We start from the raw sequence: 18,954 nt of genomic DNA, 5'->3' as shown, positions 1-18,954 counted from the left end.
GTAGACTCAGTCTTTGCTCTTCTTTGCCTTGCTTTGTGTTCCAGGAGACTGCTTCTGTCGATGACAGCACTGGGTTTCCACCCCATTCTGGCTTCTGGATTATATGGGCTAAGAGGAGGCACCAGCAGGTGAGCAGAAGGTTCCTTTCCGTGGCTCCAGTGCTTGCTGGACTCTGGTAACATCTTTCCCTCTTGTCTCTCTAGGCTTAGGGATGGTAACAGCTCCCTGCTGTTGATAATTCTTGGGTGTTTCATTATCCATTGCTTTGTCTCTTAACCCTTCTTATAGTTCTGTAAACTTATTAAACTCTTGTAAATGAAACCTTTGGGTTTGCCATCTGTTTTCTGCAGTGATCCAGACTGAAACATCATAATCAAAACAGCAAGTGACAAAATTGGAAAGAAAATGCAACTTGTATTACAGAAGAGTTTAAATCTATTTTATAGGTGCTATGTTGAATTTTATAGAGGAGTTCTTTACAACTGTTATAAAAATAAAAGATGAATATCTAAACAAAAATTAAAACATGATCAGAATATTTTTTAAATTAACATTACTAGATAACTAAAATGTCCAAATGCCTGAAGCATAGTAGAATTTAATTTTATGTGAATTGGTATATTACCTGAATTTGCTACCAAAATTATTCTACTTATAAGAAAAATGAACAAATGTAATACAGTAAGTAAGCCTCATGCAAATATACTTTACACATTTGTAGTAAGATTAAATTCTGCAGCGCAGAGGTCAGTGATCTGTCCACCTTGGGCAACAAGCAGTTTGAATAGAATTGTTAAAGAGGAAGACGTTTTACAGTGGCTTGAGGAGTAAACAAAAGGCACGAGAGACAGCCAGTGTACACCGTCCTTTTAACCCTCTGCAAAGGCTGCCTCGAAAAACTCACTCCTTATAGAGTCAGTCATTTTCTTCTTGGTGAATATACAGCACCTTGCATATAATTTTAATAAGCTTATTTTTTACTGCTTCTCTATTGTGAAGTCCTTGAGGACATTTTTAATAATGTCTGGAACAAAATATATATTTACCAAATGGTTCTCGAATGAATAAGCAAATAATATGGACAGTAAAACAGAGGGAAGGAATGTGAGACTGTCCTCTCTGGGATTCCAGTGGCACTTTAAGTAGTAATGGATTCTGGAAGAGATCTGGAGCCTATTGCATACGAGCTGGAAATTCAGAATCAGAGTCACAGAGTAAGGACTAGTAAGGAAACAGGCTTATGAACTATATTTAAAGTAGTAAATTTATCATTATCTGAGTTACATCTTAAATTTATTCACATCATTGAACTTCTTTTATGTTTTCTTGGGTAATCAAAGTCTTATCAAAAAACAAGCACAAAAAAAAACAGGGTAAGGTATATGTATGGGTATATTCTTGAAAATTGTGCACCTAACTGTGAAAATGTGTGTACCTGTGAAAATGTGTGCAAGTGTTGTGAGTGTGTAAGAAAGACAGCGAGTGGGAGAGAACTCCAGGGTTCAGTCAGGGTAGCAGAGAACAGGAAGTGCTGTGGAATGTTGGGATAAGAGATTTATAATAGGAATTGGACTTACACAGTTGTCAAAGGAGCTGGGAAAGTGAATGGTCAGAATGGGTAACTGGAGGATTAGAGAAAAATCATAGCTTGCCAAAAAACCGAAGAGCCAAGTCCAACTGCCTATGTGGAACTGTGAAGGGGAAGCTCACAGAGAGACCCACGTGCAGCTGTTGCCCCTGTGTAACCAGTGCTTTGGTGGGTCCATAGTCAAGTGTATGGTGGTGGACCTGACTACTGGATAACAGGATGATGAGTTAGACAAAAAACAGAGAAAGAGAAGCTGTAACCCTTCATGAACCTCCATGTCTGACAGTCACTACAAGACCTTCCGAGAATGGTGTCGGCTGCTTCACTTCTTTCCTTTCTTTCAACCAACTTACACTTGGACCCAGAGGAGGACCAGCATTCATGGAAATGCAATTCTCATCTTGTCCAAACTGACTATAGAGAAACCTGGCACAGTGTGTATATAAAGTTGCCCAACATCTAGCACAATCGGTAACAACCATTATGATTGTCTTTATGAAGGAGGGTATTGTCAAGTGAAAGAAGATTTTTTAAACTATATTGAAATATTTTACATGATGAAGTAAGCACTCTCTCTCTCTCTCTTTTTTTTTTTTTTTTTTGAGACAGAGCCCTTCGTTGCCTAGGCTGGAGTGCAGTGGCCTGATCTCGGCTCACTGTAACCTCTGCCTCCCAGGTTCAAGTGATTCTCATGCCTCAGCCTCCCAAGCAGCTGGGATTACAGGTACGTGACAACACTCACTGCTAATTTTTGTGTTTTTAATAGAGACAAGGTTTCACCATGTTGCCCACGTTGGTCTCGAGCTCCTGACCTCAAATGATCTACCTGCCTCGACCTCCCAAAGTGCTGGGATTACGAATGTGAGTAACCATGCCTGGCCAGCACACACTTTTTCACTGATTTCCAACCCTGGTTACAGTCAACTAATTTTACGTTTCCTTTAAGATAAATTACTTTTGCATATCCAAGAATTTTATGCAGGAAGATTTACATTTTAAGCACTGTTTGGTGTCTGGTTTCTTTTGATCAGCATAATCATTTTAAGATTTATCCAAGTTACATTTTGCAGCTCTTTTTTTTTTTTATTGTGAGTAGTAATATATGTATGGATATTGACTCAGGCATATAACTCAACTTGTTTGTTGATTCAACTACTATAAGTCAAGTGTCCATTAATATTCCTATAAAATTCTTTGTGTGGGCATATACTTTCATTTTCTTGGTTAAATACTTATGGATGGGATTGCTGGGTTGCCTGGCTTTTAAGAAACTGGAAACAATTTTCCAAAGAGGTTATATCATTTTGCACTAGCAATATTGAAGATATCCAATTGCTTGATATCTTCCCCAACATTTGGTACTATAAGGATTTTTTTAAATTTTAATTTTAGACTTTCTAGTGTGTGGCAGGTGGTATCTCATGGTAGTGAAATTTGCATTTCCTTGATGTCTAATAATGAATGTCTTTTTAATTTTTATGTTTTTTGGCTATTCATTGTCTTCTCCTGTGAAGTGTTTTCCTTGTCCATTTAAAAGTTTTGCTTCTCGTTTTCCTTATTATTGAATTGTAAGAGTACTTACATAACCTCTATATAATTTCTTTGTCCAGTTATGGAGTTTGAGTATTTTCAACTGTCTATGGCTTGGCTTTTTATTTAATTGGCGGAGTATTCTAAAGAACAAAAAATTTGACAAATTACAATTTAGCAATTTGTGATGGTTTATACTTTTGTATTCTAATAAAAAATTATTGTAATTCCAAAGTGGTATTCTAGTATATTCTTCAAGAAGTTTTACAGTTTCCATTTTTACATTTAGATGCATAATTCATTTCAAGTTAATTTGTGTACGTGGTGTGAGCTAAGGGCTGAAACTTGTTATGTTTACATTGGAGATCCAGTTGTTCCAGTACCATTTCTTGGATAAACTATTCTTTCCCTGTTGAATATCTTTGTATATCTGTGAAGTATGCATTGAGTATATTTATAAGTATATTTCTAAGTTGTCTATTCTTTCCACTGCACCAATATCTCTACTTATATATTACTATACTGTCATGACTACTATAGCCATATAGTAATTCATGAAATGAGGTACTCCAAATCCTCCAAGCTTGTTATTTTTCAGAATTGTTTCAGTTATTCTAGGTCCTTTTAATTTTCTATATAAATTCCATGAATGTCAGTTCTTCTATTCTAAGGTTACTATTTTCTCCTTCCTGAATTTAGTCTTTGGAAGTAAATCACTAAGAGTAGCAAATCCTCAAAGGGCTTCAGGGATTAGGTTTCAACACTCAGGGGAAGATTTCTTGTTTGGAATTTGGTAGAAAAGGTCTGCATGCCTCCCTCATTTTTTTAAATCAATTGTTTATTTATATCATCATAGATTCATGTGTATTTATTTTATACTTTAGTTGTTCATGCTTAATACAATCCTTAATGTGGTTGGGTTCATGTTTATAGACTACCTTTTTGCTATTTATTTTTTCTCAGTCCCACATGTTGTTCCCTATTTCCTCTTTTCTGGTTTTCTTTTGATTTGAATATATTTTATGATTCCATTTTATCACCAATATTTGCTTATTAGCTGAACATGTTTGTCTTATTTTATGTTGTTACTGTAGTGATAGTGATACATTTATACAAATATATAGATTGATATATGTCTAGTAAAATGCATCTTTAACTTATTACAATCTACATTGAAATTATGTTATACCATTTCATCTACAATTTAAGCACCTTACAACAGAATATTTTTATTTACCTCCTGTATATTGTACTAATGACATATATTTTCTTATAAACCTCAAAATATTATTGATCTTTATAAAACTATGGCTCACTTTTCTTTCAAATATTTATTTAAAAAACTAAAATATATTTTAAAGGTTGTTTTTAAGAAAGTCATGATATTCACCACATATTAACTATTCCTGACATTCTTCATTCCTTTCCATAGATCCTAGTTTCTCTTTTTTTCTACAACCTCAGAGTCCCTTTAGCATTTCTTATAGTGCACAGCTGTTGCTAATTAATTACCTCATTTTGTTTGTCTGAAAATGTTTTTATTTCACTTTCAGTTTTGAAGGATATTTTGCTGGATATAGAATATCAAATCGACAGGATTTCTCCCCAACTTTTGCACTTTAAAGATGTCATTATACTGTAACCTGGTTTACATTGTTTCAAGAAGGAGTCTACATTCTTTCTAATCTAATCTCCTGTCATGGATGTTTTATCCCTAGATGTTTTTCAGATGTTCTCTTCAACCCTGATTTCATTAATTTGATTTTTATGTTTCTTGTTGTGTCGTTCTTTCTGTTTATACCTCTTGGGTTTCATTGGACTGCTTGGATCTGTTGGTTTATAATTTTCATGAAATTCAGAAATATTTGGCCATTATTTCTTTAAATTTTTTCCTCTCCAACTCCTGAAATCCAATTTCCTATGTGTTAGATGTTAGATCTTTTGAAGTTGTAACACAGGTAATTGAGGCTGTCATGTCCTTTTTAAATCTTTCAATGCTGAGCTTCATTTTGTAGGCTTTTTTTAAATTGACAAATTACAGTTGTATATATTTATGGGGTACGATGTGATGTTTTGATATATGTACACAATGCAGCATGATTAAATCAAGCTAATTAAGATATCTATCACTTACCTATATATTTTAGACATTGACATTTATGAGATATTAGAAATTTATTTTTAGTTTTGAAATATTTAATGCATTGTGATTTACTATAGTGACCCTCTTATGTAAAAATCCTAAGAACATATTCCTCCTATCTCTCTGAAACTTTGTACCCTTTGATCAATACTGCATGACCTCACTTATATGTGGAATCAAAGTGCTTCTTTTTGAATAGTTTCTTGCTATTTCTTGAAGTTCACTACCTTTTCTTCTGAATTGTTGTTATGCTTTTCCAGCTAATGTTTAACTCAAATACTGAGCTTTTATCTCTAGAAGTTCTACTTTGGCATTTTGCATGTCTTTTATCTCATTTTTTGTTACACTCATGTTTTCCTTTAAATCTTGAGCATCTTTATAGTAGTGTCTTATTTTATTGCTAATTATGCTGTCACTTTTTAGTCTGTTTCAATAAACTTCATATTTGTACTTGTCGCAGTTTACATTTGCCTGCCTTTCAGATGCCTAGTAATTTTTCATTTGATGGTAGACATTCTGATTATTATGTTGTTGAGTTATTATATTTTGTTGTGTTTCTTGAACCATGTTCAAGCTTTTGATATTAGGCAATTACAATACTTGCTAATCATTTTCAAATTTTAATAAATTATTTTTTAGATTCGTAAGGACAAGTATAGAGTAGCTTTCACCCTAGGTCTATTGTAACCCTGCTTCCTCCAAGACATCACCATTCTTGGATTCCTAAGGAATGTCCAAAGTATTCAATGTATTCTCTTAACTCTGGTTGATGGGTACTCAAATATCTCTCAGCTCTGTGAGCTCTAGAACTTGTTCAGACAACAGTTTCCTCTGAGGTTTCACTCACTATATATGTCTTAGGATTTGGCAACAGACTCAAAATAAACCCAATGCATATTTCTGGTGCTCATCTTCTACACAGAGAGATTCACCCTATATATGTGATTCTTAACACTTAGCAAATATTCAAAGATTACCTATGCAAATTTTTGCAGCTTTATTTCTGTGTATTTTTCTCTTCTCCTGAATACTGCATCACAATTCTAGTAACCTCAACCTCCCATATAGTTCATCTCTATCTTTTCAACTTATGAATGGCTTATTGTTCAGCAGCAGACTCAAGAGGATCTCTATTCAGATCTCTGGAACATTTTCTTTAAGGAGGCTTCTCTTCTTTTGTGCTCTGCTCCACCAATTCTAGCTGCCTTAGCTTTCCTAAACTCTTAAATTAAGCAAGACCTGTTTGCATTTCCTGTTTCCTCCCTTCTTTCATTACTGATGAAAACATGCTTCCACAAAGAAACTTAGGGTATTCGTAGGAAACATCTGTTTTTTGTGTGTTTTTTTTGTTTTTTTTTTTTTGTCTTAAGGATCACAGTGCTGTGCTGTGTGTTCACTGGAAACTAAAGGCAGACTAAATAATCAGAAAAAATAGTATAACTTCCAACTATTTAAGGGAAAAATTATAAAAACAAAATTTTCTCAACAAAAACTGAAGAATTGAGAAATTTTTAAGTGGTTTAAATTAAAAAAGTGTTATGTTAAAACACAACTATGTAGTAAATACTGAAAGTTCTAATTAAAATGCAGAAATAAATATGTAGATGATAAAAAATCTGATCATATTCAGGTAAGACCATAGTACCATAAAGATACAAAGTATTTAAAATGAAATAGACTTGAAAACAAACAAATAAAAAAGTGTTATTTACAATCAAGAGGGAAAACTTTCAATGAGAAAATGTAGTTCATCAGGAATACACAATGATTCTGAATTTGAATGTACTTTAATATATCCTAAAAATACACAAAGCAAAATTTGGCACATCTCCAAGTAGAGATAAACAAGTCAACAACAGTAGACTTTTTGATACACCACTTTCTGCAGTGATAGAGTTAGTGAACAAAAAAAAAAATAGTAAGTATGTAGAAGATTGGAGCAACACAACTTATAAATATCACCTAAGGAATAGATATAGAACATTGCATCAAACCATTGTAGGGAATATTTCATTTTTAACAACACATAGACCACTTTAATATACTGAGTCTAAAAAATACTGACACATATTGCAAAAGATTGAAATAATTTGTGGTTTCTGAGCACAATGCAACTATGCCAAAAGTCAGTTACAAAGATATATATCTTTGGAAATATATTAAAGATATATTTTCAAATAGCTCATTGGTCAAAATAGAAATGTTAAAAGAAAATATTTGGAATTGAACACATATGAGAATACTACATATTATACATTTTTACATGCAGCCTAATCGGTAGTTTTTTGTCAGTAGTCTGTAAGTGTATTTTTTTTTTTCTGATCTAAACTTGCAACTGAGAAGTCCAATGCAAGTATGACAGTTATCTCTATGTAAGTAACCTGTTGCTTTCTATTTAGAAGCCTTTAAGATAATCTGTTTATACTTAAAGATAAAAAAATCAGAATATGCATCAAGATGCAAGATGTAAAAGTTTAGGTCTGTCTTTTTCTTTAAATTCTGTTCAACATTGATCAGCCTCTTGTATTTGACAAATCAAGTCATCCTTCAAGTTGAAGAAGTTTTCTTCATTTTACCCCCTTTATTAGTTCTTTCTTCATTTTTTCTTTTTATTCTCTTAAGTGTTTCAAACTTTATACATGTATTCATAATTTCTCTCCATGACTGGTATTTTCACTCACGATTTACACTTTTTGATGTTCTTTACTCTGACAGGACACTATTCGACTTTACAGATTCTTGCAATTAGCTCTCAGCAAGTACATTCCTTTTTATTTCCTTTCTTGAATTTTCAAAATGTGAAATCTAATTTTTAGTTCCAGAATTTTTTTATTCCTCAAACTGCATTACTTTGAGTTTTGTCCTCATCAATCTATTAAAATTTCTTTTCATGTTCTTCAACCTCAGTGAGAGCGATCCATTTGAATAGCGCTGCTTGGTGTATTAATTCGTAGGGAGGCTCTATGGCAGTGGGGGATTGTTAAAGATAAAATATCTGGTTTATCTTTAAATTTAAATTTTATAGTCTCTAGATGCTGTGCTTTTATGCTGGAGTACATTTATCAGGGTGAGGGTTTCGTAGGTGTCTCTCATCTCTAGTTAATAAAGATATGAATGGGATATCGTAATTCCTCTCTAAACACAATGAATGATGACAGTGCAGTTCTCACAAAATACCACTATTGAGCTGCAACTAGAACACCGTGTGGGTGTGTTTGTGCGTGTGTGTGTGTATGTACTTTGTATTTATAAATGCATATTATTTGTATTTCTAATATTTATTTAGTGTAAGTACTGTCTTATTTTTATTAGATTCTCATTTTTATTAGACATAAACTTGTATATATATAAGGTGCACAACATGGTGATTTGCTATACATACATATTGTGAAATAATTACAGCAATCAAGTTAACACATCTACCAACCCATGTGATTTGTGTGTGTGTGTGTGGCTGGAATACTTAAGATTTACTCATGTTACGAACTATGTTCACTATGGTATACACTAAATTATCAGACTTACTCATCTTACAATCGAAAGTTTGTACCCTTCATCAACATTTCCCCATTTCCCCAATCCCCCAGGCCCTGGAAACCACCATTGTACTCTCTGGTTCTATGAGTTTAACTATTTTAGATTTCACATATAAGTGAGATTATACAGTATTTGTCTGTCTGTATCTGGCTTATTTTACTTAGTGTGATAATCATAATGATGCAAATGGCAGGACTCCCTTCTTTTTATGGCTGAATATTATTTTATTGTGTATGTACATATATATAATCACAGTTTTTAATATATATTCTCTGTCAAAACACACAGGTTGTTGCCGTATTTTGGCTATTTTGAATAGTGCTGAAATAACCATGTGAGTGCAAATATATCTTCAAAATACTGATTTCATTTCCTCTGGATACAAAAGTAGAAGTGGAATTGCTGTGTCGTATGTTAGTTCTATTTTTCAGTTTTTAGGGAATGTCTGTACTATTTTCCATAATGCTTGTACCAACTTAAATTTCCATCAATATGTCTTCCCTTTTCTTCACACCCATACCAACACCTGTCTCTTTTTTGTCATTGATAATGGTCATCCTAACATGTGTGAGGTGATAACGTCATTGCAGTTTTCATTTGCATTTCACACATAATTAACGTTGTGTAACATTTTTTCATATGCTTGTTGGCAATTAGTCTTCTTTGGATAAATATCTACTCAGGTCCTTTGCCCATTTTTAAATTGGGTCTTTTGTTTTTTCTGTTAATGAGTTGTAGGCATTTTCTAAGTATTTTGGATATTAACCCCTTATTAGATAGATGGTTTGCAAGTATTTCTCTCATTCTGTGGGTATCCTTTTCACTCTGTTGATTCTTTCTTTTGCTATACAGAAGCTTTTTGGTTTGATGTAGTTCAACTTGTTTAGTTTTGCTTCTGTTACCTGTTCTTTTGGTGTCATTTTCAGTAAATCATCACCAAGGTCAATATCAAGTAACTTTCCACTGTTTTCATGTAGGACTTTTATGGTTTCAGGTCTAACAATTTAGGTCTTGAATTTATTTTGATTGAAGTTTTGTATAGTGTCAAATACGGGTTCAATTTCACTTTTTTGCCTTTGGATATCTAGCTTTCCCAACACCATTTATTGAAAAGGTTATATATTACCCACTGTGTATTCTTGGCACATTTGTAAAAGATTAGTTGACCATATGTGTGTGAGTTTATTTCTGGGTTCTCTGTTCTGTTCCATTGGTCTTTGTGTCTTGTTTATTATCCTAGATGGCATGATATTTCATGTAGAAAACCCTAAATATGCAATCCCTAAATGACCAGAACTAATACACAAATTTAGCAGAGTTGCCTGATACAAAATCAATGTTAAAATCAGTTATAAGTCTATATATTAACAATTAACTATCCAAAAAAGAAATTAAGAAAATAATATCCATGAAAACAGTATCAAAAAAATAAAACACTTGGAAATAAATTTAACTAAGGTGGTGGAAGATATGTACACTGAACACTATAAGTAATTGATTAAAGAAATTGAAGAACACATAAATAAGAGAAACATATACCATGCTCTTGGATTGGAAGAATAAATATTGTTAAAATACCTATATTACCTACAGTGATCTACAAATTCAAGACAATCCCTGTCAAAATTTCAGTAGCATATTTTTTCCACAGAAATAAAATAAACAATCTTAAAATTAGTGGGCAACCACAAAAGACCCCAAATAGAGCAATTTTGAGAAAGAAGAGCAAAGCTGGAAGCATCACACATCTTGATTCCAAACTATGTTACAAAGCTAGAGTAATCAAAACCATAGGTACTGTCATAAGTGCTGTCTTACTCTTAAATCCCTGATTTTATTAGCTGGTGTTGCTGAGTGGGACTTGGTTAACTGTTTTAAATTTTTGTAAAAATGTTTTTTCTCTCAGTCTTTTTTAACAGCTTTATTGAGATATAATTTACAAACCATAAAATCTACCAGTTTAAAGTATATAATTCTGTGTTTAGTATATTCACAGAAATTTGCAACCATCACTACTATCTAATTTTAGAATATACTTACAAATCCAGGAAGAAATTTGTCGATCAAAAATAAAAACAGAGAGGCAGGCCCTCTCTTGGGGAATAGTAGGGAATTGCAATTTGAGATATGGAAGCTATGATGGATTATAGATACATCTGAGGAGGTTGGGGTAAAGAAGAGTATTTAAAGACAAAAGCAAGAAGCACATATAAGTTGTCTTGAAACAAAGAGAACATTGGCTGTGGGGGCTTATTGCAGGAATTGACATCAGTTCATTAGTGGAAACTGTGTCAGATAAATGTTCTTGGGCAAGGGGCTAGCTGTTCTTGTGTTGCTAGCTATTCTTCTCCCAATTTTTAATCAAGTTATTCATGTAACAAATTTTTGTGTTTTAGAAGTTTTGGATTTGCATATTTTGGGGGATAGCCAAATACTATTAGGCAAGATATCAGATGTGTCTTTCACAATCGTTTTATCCAAGTCAGGTGGCTTGTCTTCTCATTCTTTTCCTCTCCTTCATTTCTGAAGAATAATTTTGCTGGAAATTGCATTTTAGACTGTTGAGTTTTTTTAGTCAGCATTTTAAATACTTCAATCTCATTAAATTCTTGCTTGTATGGTGTTACCATACAAGCTTCTTGTTTGATGTAATTCTTACCTTTGTCCTTCTGTAGATAAGGTGTTTTTTTTTAATTGACTTCTTTTAAGGTTTTCTTTTTGTTTTTGATTTTCTGTAGTTTGAATAAGATGTGATATGCCCAGGTATAGATTGTTTTTGGTGTCCATGCTCCTTTGTGCTCTGATTTTCTTGGATATGTGGTTTGGAGTCTGTTATTAGTTTTGGAAAATTCCTAGTTATTTTTACTTCAAATATTTCTTCTGCTCTATTGTCTCTTGTCCTTCTGTTATTCCAACTACAGTATCTTATACCTTTTGATATTTCCTGACAGTTACTGGACATTCTGGTCTCTTTTTCTAATTCCTTTTTGTCTTTGCATTTCAGTTTGAGAAGTTTCTATTGACTTATCTTCAATCTCAATTATTTTCTCATCGAGGTCCAGTCTACAGATGTTCCCGTCAAAGGCATTCTTCATTTCTATTACAGTGTTTTCATTCACAGCATTTTATTTTCAGTCCCTTTTAGAGTTTCCATCTTTCTGTGTACACTATCCATCTGTTCTTAAAAGTTATCTCCTTTTTCTATAAGACACATTAATCGTAATTTAAATTCCCTTTAAGATAATTCTGAAATTGGCTTCATAATTGACGTTAGCTCTCATGCTAGCCTTGTTTCTTTCTTTTTTTTTTTTTTTTTTTTTTGAGGCGGAGTCTTGCTCTGTCGCCCGGACTGGAGTGCAGTGGCCGGATCTCAGCTCACTGCAAGCTCCGCCTCCCGGGTTTACGCCATTCTCCTGCCTTAGCCTCCCGAGTAGCTGAGACTACAGGCGCCTGCCACCTCGCCCTGCTAGTTTTTATATTTTTAGTAGAGACGGGGTTTCACCGTGTTAGCCAGGATGGTCTCGATCTCCTGACCTCGTGATCCACCCGTCTCGGCCTCCCAAAGTGCGGGGATTACAGGCTTGAGCCACCGCGCCCTGCCGCCTTGTTTCTTTAGCATGTGTTTGTGTTGCTTTTAGCATGCCTTGTAATTTGATTTAAAGCTTGACATGATGTATTAGGCAATAGAAGGTGAGACAATAAAACTGTGGTGTGAGGTTTCATTTGGTCTGTATTCCATGCTTGTTGTAGGTGTAGGTAGCAGACGTTTCAATTTACTCTGATATCCTAGTTTTTCTCTCTCCTGTTGTCTTTGGGTTCATTAGGAACTTCTTGCTAGAGTCTGTGCCTTGCAGCTCTTTCATTTGTACTCCACTGTTATTTTACTGGAGAACTGTTTAACTGGTGCTAAGGTGAGGAGGAGAAGAAGTTTTGTATAACTCTATGATTAAATCTCAGTCTTTTAGTGGGCTTGTGTACTGAGGGGCTGACCTTTACAAGTTATTTTGTTTTATTTTATCTTTTTTTTGAGATGGAGTCTTACTCTGTCACCCAGGCTGGAGTGCAGTGGCGCGATCTTGGATTACTGCAATCTCCGCCTCCCAGGTAGCTGGGACTACAGGTGCCCGCCACCACGCCCGGCTAATTTTTTTTCAGTAGATATGGGGTTTCACTGTGTTAGCCAGCATGGTCTCGATCTCCTGACCTGATCCACCCGCCTCGTCCCCCCAAAGTGCTGGGATTGCAGGTGTGAGCCACCGTGCCCGGCCACAAGTTCTTCTTAATTCTTTTCCACCTTTTTAGGAAAAATAGAAGGGCTAGAAATGCTAGATTTATATAATTTCCCTAATCCCAGATTAGATAAGACTCTGTAATATCTTTTCCCCTGTAGAATAAGCCTTTCTAAAGGAGAATTCTTGAGCATACTTCCAAGTGTTTACTTTTTTCCTTCTTCAGTCAGTAACATGACAGTTTTTCCTTGGCTCTTGCAGTGAGAACCTGGTAGGGTTCCTGGAGGCAAACCCCATAAATATGGTGGTCCTCAAAATATTGGGTCCTCAGTAATTTCTCATTCTCATAAGATTCTACATTTACTCTTCAGCAATTCATCAAAATTACCATTGAGGTGTTTCTCTGGTTTATGGTTCCAGTATCTTCTGCTCTAAGCTGATCTTGGCTGTGATTCTCTGTTACTCTACTGTCTCTTCAGATTTCCAGTTGGCAATTTGCACAGTGATCTCAATTCTCTAAAAGATTTCAGATATATATACATATATATGCCACTGTCCTCCTGTTAAAAAATCTAAATCTAATTGATATTAACAAAAACCTAATGATACATTTGCCTCCTAAAATTTAGCAATATACCTATCTTAAATACTTGAACATTTTTTAAAGAATGACTAAATGTAATTTTTAAATTAGTGCTGCATTTTCTCCTATAGTAAATGAATATGTATTCTCGGACTTTACAATGACTTTTTATTACGTATTACCAAAATTAATCTATATTACTGGTATAATTTATCATATTTAACACATACAAACCCATGACAAAAACTATTGCTATAAATATCTCTTAATATGTAAATGAGAATTCTACTGATTCAAGCCTTATCAGGTAATTGCTTAGTTGCTTTTAAAGTGTAATTTATTGATCAGCAGTTTGTAAAGATGGAAAGATCTTAGCTTGGTTTGCCTCTGTAGGGTATTCCATTGGCTGGACTTCGGAAATACAATTTCTCTTTTTATAGAAGTGTCAGCCATGCAATATCATATGCCATTAAATTCTTCTCTGTGAAGTTGCATGCATTATATTGCAGATTCTTTGGTTTTCTTTTTCAACACTTATCGAGATGTTACGCTTACATTTTAAAAGTAAACAATCAAATTTAAAACCAGCAGATGGTGGAAAGTTAAAAGTTATTGATTCATATAGTTGTACCTTAGAGATTGGAGCAATTATAAGATAATTAGTTCTGTTGCTTTTTCTCTTCTTTTTTTCTTTTCTTTCTTTCTTCTTCTTCTTATTTTTTTCCAAGATGGAGTCTTGCACTGTTGCCCAGGCTGGAATGCAGTGGTACGATCTCAGCTCACTGCAGCCTCTGCCTCCTGGCTTCAAGTAATCCTCCTGCCTCAGCTTCCCAAGTAGCTGGGATCACAGGTGCCTACCACCGTGCGTGGCTAATTTTTGTATTTTTAGTAGAGACGGGTTTTCACCTTGTTGGCCAGGCTGTTCTTAAACTCCTGACCTGAAGTATCTGCCTGCCTCAGCCTCCCAAAATGCTGGGATGACAGGTGTGAGCCACTGTACCTGGCCTGCTTTCTCTCTTCTAACATGTTTAAAATGTGTGAGCATGTAGAATTTGGGAACGTGTTAGGAGGACTAGAGAAAGCAAGATATTTTGAATATCCCACATGCAAATAAATAAATAAATAAATAAATAAAATAAAGAAGTAAGACAAAGAAAAGGCAACCAAACTACTTCATAAAAATGATTGAGGAAATTACAAATATGGTTTCACAGGCTAGTCATACAGATTGAATGAGAAGTAAACTTATTTTCACAATCAGTATTATTTAATAAAGGAAAGGAAAGTAATTCTTGCCACATAAAAGAGTAAGAATTAGTATTTTCTAATGTCTTAAATAAACTCTCTACAACAAACTATGTTCTTATAAATTCTCCCTGAAGAAAAATCCATCATCCAGGTTTTCAGCACATATAACACAATCCTAAAAATTCAAACGAGCACCAGACATAATATTATTATAAAAGTGTGATTTTTAAAATTTCAGGTTCTGCGCTTAAAGGTATTGCCTATATGAGTTTAAATTCCACACCCACTCCCGCCCCACACAAAAAAGAAATGGGTCAAGAAATTAGGTAAATTCTCACTATGTCAATGCAATTTTTTTCTTGACCTCAATTTCTTGGGGGAAATTAGAATAGACTCCATGAAGTGTCTTTTAAGCAGGAAAGTATGATAAATAATGGTTTCATCTATACAGTGATGTGTAATAAGTAACTGAAGGTAACAATTAATAATGATAATAAAAAGCCAGTAGTATCTAATACAGCCTCCTTATCTTCCTCCTTTTCTTTTTAAATGCTTCAGAAAGCAAAACTATTTGTCAATGGGCTATCGAGCAGCTGCAGAATTTTCACTCACCAAATCAAGGTAAAACTAAAGGGATATTAGCTACTCTTGTAAATGGCAGTCTATTTTATTCCATCATCTTACTATACAGATAAAAATTTTTCATCCAGATTGTAAAGATTCTCTCTCTCTCTCCCCCTCCCCCCCCACACACATTCTCTCTCTCTTTCTCTCTCTTTCTCTCTCTCTCTCTCTTCTGGGGCCTGCTTTCTGTGACAGACAGTGTCATTTCTTGAACTAGTTTTTCACATGAATTCTTCTTTTATTAGAGCAACTCAGAGGTTACTGGATTGTACCACCAACAAAAAGGAGTGAGAGGAAAATGAAAATAGGAGGTGATTTACATTGGGTAACTTAGTTTGAAGGAAATTAAATTGGAACAGTTCAAGGGCCAAAGCATTTTAGAAGTTTTATGCATTTCTTTGTCCATTTATGCAATTGAAGAAAAGTTATATGTCTCCTTAGATCATACTTGAGGAAATAATGATAGTAAGAAATTCATGTAGTAGGAATAGCCTATATAATATAAATTATAGCCTATAATTTATCAGCCTATAAAATTTATAAGTTTATTTATCACCCTATAAAATTCACCCACAACAAAGTGCTAACACATGAGAAATACATTAAAAAATTAAGCACCTATAGTACATATTTGGCTTAAGATTCAGGTGAATACTGTACATCAGCAAGATGACAAAATCAGAGGCACCAGACTTTTCCTCCCTCCATGGACACACTAAATTAGCAGCTACACATGAATCAGTGGACAGGACCTTCACTTTGGCCACTGAGAATACAGAGAGCAAAACAACAATTTGAAAAAGCTTCTGGTTTGAATAAGCATGCAGGTATTTGCCAGATCTCCTCTCCCTGGTTCAGTGCAGAGCAAGTAGATAATAAACTCCAGATCTCAGCTTCTCTCTAAGGAGAAAATAAATTGTACCATACATCTAAAACTCTGACTTTTCTGGCACCGACTTGAGAGACCTGTCTCAGGCACTAATGGGATTTGGCATACTTTAGACTCCTGGGGGCCACTAAGGTTGAAGACAGCAGGTTGAATGAGCCATAAAGATTTGAGAGATATGCACAATATCTTGCTGGGCCAGTTGGTGGGAATTGTCTTCTATATGAGGACAGTCTTCAATGATTGGTAGAGGTGGTTGATTTATAATATTTAATGTGCAGACACCAGCACAGAGGTTCAAAGAAAATGAATAAACAGAGAAATATGTTTTAAATAAAAATAACAAGAGAAATATCCAGAAACTTACCTAATAAAATGAAGATACATAATTTTACCCAACAGATAATTCAAAATAATGGTCATTAAGATGGTCACTGAGGCCATGATAGTAATGCACAAATAAAATGAGATTTCAACAAAAAGAAAAATGTAAAATTGTGCCAAACATAAATTATACAGCTGAAGAATACAATAACTGAACTAAAAAAAACCAATAAAGGGTTCAACAAGCAGAAGAAATAATCAAAGGTAGGTCACTGGAAATTAGTGAATCAGAGATGACAAAGAAAAAAGAATGAAGAAAGAATGGCGAATGGTAGTGTGGACCTGTAGTCCCTCAGGATGTTGAGGTTGGGAGATAACTCGAGCCCAGGAGTTTGAGTCCAGACTGAGCAATATGAAGAGAAGCGGTATCTTTTAAAAAATTTTTTTAAAAAGGAGTGAAGAGACCTCTTATGAATACTATGAGGCAAAACAACGTATGCATTGTGGGAGTTACATAAGAAGAGAGAGACAAAGGGAAAAACGCTTCTTCCAAAAAATAATGGCTGAAAATTTTGCAAATCTGGGAAAGAAAATAGACATCCAGATACAGAAAGCCCAGAGGATATCAAATAGGACAAAGACACACACAAAATACATAAGACACATTGTAATCAAATTGTCAAAAGTCAATGACAATGAGAGAATTTTGAAAATAGCAAGAGAAAAGCAACTTGTCACATGCAATGGAACCACCACAAGATTGTCAGTGGGTTTGCTGCCCCACCCCCACCCCAGAAGAAACCTTGCAAGAGAGAAGAGAGTTTGATGACATACTCAAGGCACTGAAAGAAAAAAAAGAAACTATCAACCAGGAATATTACACCTGGAAAAGCTATCCTTTAAGAGTGAAGGGGAGATAAGACACTTTTTAGACGAAAAGCTGTGGGAACTCATCATTACTGCACCCACTTTATAAGAAATGCTAAAAGGAGTTCCTCAGGTTGAAACAAAAGGACAGTAAGCAGCAGTACGATAGCATATTAAAGCATACAACTCATTGATAAAGTTAAATATATAGACAAAACCAGAATAGTGTATTATCATAATGGTCATAGGTAAATCAGTTTCAATTCTAGTATAAAAGTCAAAAGATAAAAGTATTCAAAAAAAGTATAAATAAAATCATGTTTATGGGTATTAAATATAAATAGCTATAAACTGTGACATCAGTAACATTTAATGTGAGGGAGGAGAAATAAATGTATAGTTTTTTATGCAAGTAAAGTGAAGTTGCTATTAGCTTACAATAGACTATTATAGCAATGAGATATTTTATGCAAGCTTCTTGAAAACCACAAAGACAACAGCTATCGATATTACACAAAAGAAAAAGAGATAGGAATCAAACCCTCTTAATACAAACAAAAACAACATAAAAGAATGAAACACAAAGGAGGACAGCAAGAGACAAAAAGAGGGAGAAAACAACCAGAAGACAAACAAAACAGTTAACAAAATGGCAATAGTAAATCATTGCCTATAAATAATTAACAGTAAATGGATTAAATTCTTGGATCAAAAGGCAGAGTGGCTAATAAATTTTTAAACTGCTGTCTACAAGAAACTCACTTTAGAGTTAAGGATACACAGAGGCAGAAAATACAGGGGTAGAAAAAGATATTCCATGCAAATGATAACCAGAGAAAGCAGGTGCAGCTACATTTATATTGCATACACAAGACTTTAAGTACTTATAAATATTTAAATAATCAGGTAGTAATAAAAAGTGAAGTAAAAATTTAAAAACCTCCCAACAGAGAGAAGTCCAGGACTAGATAGCTTCTCAAGTGAATTCTACTAACCATTCAAATAATTAATAACAATTCTTCTTAAATTCATGAAAAAAATAGAATAATAAACCCTGTTGTCTTAGTTCATTTTGGCTGTTATAACAAAATACCACAGACTGAGTGGCTTATAAACAATAGAAATTCATTTCTTACAGTACTAGAGGCTCTGAAGTGCAAGACCAAGATGCCAGCAGAGTCAGGGTCAGGTGAGGGTAGCGTTCTAGTTCATCATGGCTGTCTTTTCCCTGTGTCTCTACATGGCAGAAGGCAGTGATGGAGTCTCTGGGGGTTCTTTTATAAGGGTACTAATCTCATTCATGAGGGCTCTACTCTTAATATGTAATCACTTCCCAAAGGCCTGACCTCCAAATATCCCCACAGTGGGGATTAGCTTTCAACATATAAATTTGGG

This window comes from Piliocolobus tephrosceles, chromosome 18, assembly GCF_002776525.5.
Source record: "Piliocolobus tephrosceles isolate RC106 chromosome 18, ASM277652v3, whole genome shotgun sequence".
Lineage (NCBI taxonomy): Eukaryota > Metazoa > Chordata > Mammalia > Primates > Cercopithecidae > Piliocolobus > Piliocolobus tephrosceles.
This window is presented reverse-complemented; position numbering follows the sequence as displayed.